This window comes from Phyllobates terribilis, unplaced genomic scaffold (genome assembly GCF_046119375.1).
Source record: "Phyllobates terribilis strain yellow unplaced genomic scaffold, ASM4611937v1 Scaffold_12__6_contigs__length_324123572, whole genome shotgun sequence".
Classification (NCBI taxonomy): Eukaryota; Metazoa; Chordata; class Amphibia; order Anura; family Dendrobatidae; genus Phyllobates; species Phyllobates terribilis.
Window position 1 is genome coordinate 287,096,741 of NW_027362772.1, and position 4,657 is coordinate 287,101,397.

A 4,657-nucleotide genomic window follows, 5' to 3' on the forward strand; every position below is an offset into this window, starting at 1 on the left:
TTTTCCAGCATTCCTCACATGTATTAAAGCTGTCAAACAGTCACAAATCATGTTCACGGAGCGACGAAAACTTAACCCCCGAGCATGCTGTAAATACTCGGTGCTCGCCCGAGTATACTCGGCAAAAGGGTTAACAAAACATACTCGCTCATCACTAATAATGACCACTGCAGCCAATCATTGGCCTCAGCACTAACACTAACATGTGACCAGTGAAGCCAGTGATTGTCTTCAGCGGTCACATGAATGATGGACATGATGTCATCACTACAAGACCAGGAGTAACAACCGAAGTGGCGGAGCTGGACGGCAGGAGGTTTAGTAGATAAGCTGATTATTTTTTATTTATTTATTTTAAATCCCAGACAATCCTTTAACTTTATGCAATTTAGGAAAAAAATTAAATTAAAGGCACGTATTTTGGGATAAAAGTCATTTTGGAGTTGGGTTTCAAAAGAACTTTTGTATCCTTCAATAGCCTCTGTGTTGCTTGGTCTAAGTTAACTGAGAATCAGTAAACTCATTCTCTTATCTTTTTTATCTGTCTTTTTTCTGCGCTCCTCTCAGCTGATTTATGACCACTGGCCACATCAAAGTTGAGCTTAATTTCATGGGGTCATAAATCAGTTGAGCAGAGCTAAAAAAAAAAAAAAACAGATAAAAGAGTTATAAGCTCTCTAATGGATTTTCAGTAAGCTCATTCTACAGCCAGCAATGTGAAGGGAAACAAAAGAGACAGTAAACTGAGAAATTGTCAGTGAGTTTGTTGTAGCGGAGAGTTTGTAACTAGAGATGAGTGAAGCCGAACTGTAAAGTTCGGGATTCGTATCGTGCTGAACTCCGAACAAGGACTTCTCCTGGAAGTCCGTTTTACAGTTCGGGAGTCCGGAGAGAGCAAGAAATCCAAAGTTTCCAGCTCCAAAGTTCAGGTCCCCATTCATTTGGGTTCAAGATCAAGTTCTGGTTCTCGAACCGAACTTTGGACTAAAGTTCCGTCGGGTACCAGAACCCGTACTTCCACGGATCCGCTCATCCCTATTTGTAACTCTTATCTTTCTTCTTCTGAGCTCCTCACAGCTTATTCATGACCTCATGAAAATTTAGTTGTACTTTGGTGACTTAAATCACCTGAAAAGAACTAAAAAAAAGGGAGATATGAGTTATAAACTCCCTTATCAAAACAAGCTCACTGACAGAATCTTAGTTAACTCATTCTGTAGCCAGGAATAATTTTTATTATTATTTTTAACTCAAAACCTATGGATTTAAGTAAAGATGTCACCTTTCTCCTTAATAGCCAATATGGCAATGGCAGGGACTGTGTCCATAGCTAGTACACTAATTGTCATTATTATCTATTATTACTAGGAAACTTCTATACTTTTTTTCTAGTCTGTTTTCCATTCTCCTGAGCATACATTGTATATAGTCAAATATATAAAAGCAATTGCACTGTGCCAACGTCTTACTGCCAGTAAAAAAATCAACACTACATAACGCCAGTATGTTACTCTTTTAATTCACGTGTTTCTTCTGCGCAAGCTCCAAACAGGTTCCCACGAGTACAGCCGTCAGAACCGGAGCTTCGAGGACAAGATTCCTTGAATTCCATGATTGTCATTACTTGAAAGAGTCTTTTTTTATTATTATTTGATGCTGCCCTTTCAGGGTGGGGATTTAGAACAAAATCTATAAACGGGATTGAAAAGCCAAATGAGTAATTGTAAAAAAAACATTTTTGATACAATATATAAAGTACAGCGGAAAAGAGAAAATCAATGTTTATTTTTACGATTATGACTTTCTAATCAACGCTATGAATTTTTTATAATTGCAAAGTGCCTACTTTTTATACATTTTTACACATTTTTTATGTGGTTTTTTTTTGTATTGTTTATAGTGAATTATGAACAAATCTGACTTTTTCTAATAAATGTATATATTTTGTAACAAATAATGTTTAGTTTTATTTTGTGTGACCTCCTTTTAAGCCTGTTTCTTCTGCAGGTGTCATATAAGTACATGAGGAGTTACAGTATTTTATGACTTGTATCCTGCATTTTCACCAGTTTCCCAACTCTATCTCTAATTTTAAGTTGTCTCTGAGATCCTGGGTAGAGACTAGCAACTATGGTATCTCCCATACATAGCGCACACAGATATTAGGGATTCCTGATCTCCTGTCTTCATGTAGCACATGTTCAGAAGCAACAGCAGCATGAAGGGGATTATACAGCAGTATTGAGCAGTGTAGCAGTGACTCCAGCTCTGATATGAGATAATCATTTACAAGAAATCGGCAGTAGTAGCATTATAGTTGTGACTCCAGCACTGATATGAGATAAACATATACTAGAAAGCAGTAGTACTAGAATTGTAGTTGTGACTTCAGCACTGATTCGACATTAGGGATTCCTGATCTCCTGTCTCTATGTAGCATGTGGTCAGAAGCAGCAGCATCAGCATGAAGGACATTATACAACAATACTGAGCAGTGTAGCTGTGACTCCATCTGTGAGATAAACGCGTACTAGAAAGCAGCAGTACTAGCATTGTAGCTGTGACTCCAATACTGATATGAGATAAACACATACTAGAAAGCAGTAGTACTAGCATTGTAGTTGTGATTTCAGCACTGATTAGACATTAGGGATTCCTGATCTCCTGTCTCTTTGTAAAATGTGGTCAGAAGCAGCAGCAGCATGGAGAAAATTATACAGCAGTACTGAGCAGTGTAGCTGTGACTCTAGCTTTGAGATGAGAAAAACACTTACAAGAAAGCAGCATTACTAGCATTGTATGTGTGACGACTCCAGCACTGATATGAGATAAATACATACTAGCTAGCAATAGCACTAGCATCGTAGCTGTGATGTCCGCACTGATTAGACATTAGGGATTCCTCATTTCTTGTCTCTATGTAGCAAGTGGTTGGAAAGCAGCAACAGCATGAAGGAGATTACACAGCAGTACTGAGCAGTGTAGCCGTAACTCCAGCTTTGAGATGAGATAAACACTTACAAGAAAGGAGCATTACTTAGCATTGTAGCTGTGACTCTAGCACTGGAATGAGATCAATACATACTAGCTAGCAATAGTACTAGCATCGTAGCTGTGACGCCAGCACTGATTAGAGATTAGGGATTCCTCATTTCTTGTCTCTATGTAGCAAGTGGTCCAAAGCAGCAGCAGTATGGAGGAGACTATACAGCAATACTGAGCAGTGTAGCTGTGACTCCAGCTCTGACATGAAAAAAAAAAAACAGATGGTAAGTGCTCCTTGAGCCAATCAACAAATATTTCTGAGGAAGGTAAGTGACTTCTACTCACCTGAATTGGTTGTGCAGCAATAGGCACAATCCTGGTAATTGCAAAAATGATCCTCCACGGCTGCAGCTACGCCCTCTGAACCTCCATAGGAGATCTGGAGTGAGAATTTAGGAAAAAGAGAAACAAAAATTGGGCTTACAAAAGCACTGCCAAGGATATGAGAAAGACAAATTAATGTTTAAAAAACGTTAACATTTATTGAGCTACGGTTACAGAGCCGGTCCAGCTCGTTCATCAGGTTCATACAGACTGAATAGTACAGGCCATCATTTATACCATCCATCGGTTGGCCTCACAAAGCTATTTCATTACTTCACCTGTATTAAAAATATATATATACATATATCCAATAGGAATTACCTATGCCATTTGCAAATCCTTACAAAGATGCACCAATAAATATTGTTGTTTTAGTATGGTTATATACAATGAATCAATAGAAAATTTTCCTGAAAACATTCAATGTGCCGATTAATGTGCAACTCTGAGATGAGATAAACACATACTAGAAAGCAGAAATTTAAAAAAACGAAATGTAAAAAACCATTGCGCTGATTCACTGAGGAGGGTAAGTGAGTATTGCTAAATTGCTAAAAGGATAATAATAAATAGAATTTCAAATTGTTCAATTAATTTTATTAATTCATTTAAAATACTATTTAAAATTTCATAAATTACATAAATTTGTATAAAACAGAGGAGTTGAGCTGTATAAAAGAGAGACCAATTTATCGGTCTTCCAGGGATCCAGAGCCAATTGGGACCTGGAATGAGATATACAGAAAGACTATGATTACCAGCCTGTATAAGTTGGATGTTTTATGGTAGGACTACTGCACATGTATTTTACCTTTATATGTGAGAGGGTCTCTCTAGATGATGGAGAAGAAGAGGAGGAGGGTCTTCTTGTGAGGTAGGATGTCAGAATTGGTACTGTAATGAGATATACAATTAAAGAAAGCACTGTTTTGTTTTGGTTTATTTAATTAATAGAGGACTTACATAAGGGGCAGAAGTCTTGATGTTCATTAACATCCAGGGGTGTCCCCCAGGTGGAAGGGTGTATACTCCTGTGGGGCTGTAGGAGGTTGATTCCTGATTGATGCAGCTCGTTGAGCCTGTAGCATAAGACTGAAAATTACAGTTTTTGTTGTGTTTAGAGCTTAATATATGTTATATCTGATTAGCTGGAAAGTTTACCTGATTAGCTTAAGGTATTACTTATGGGTGGTCCTTTAGACACCTCTATTAATTAAATAAACCAAACACAACAGTGCTTTCTTTAATTGTATATCTCATTACAGTACCAATTTTGACATCCTACCTC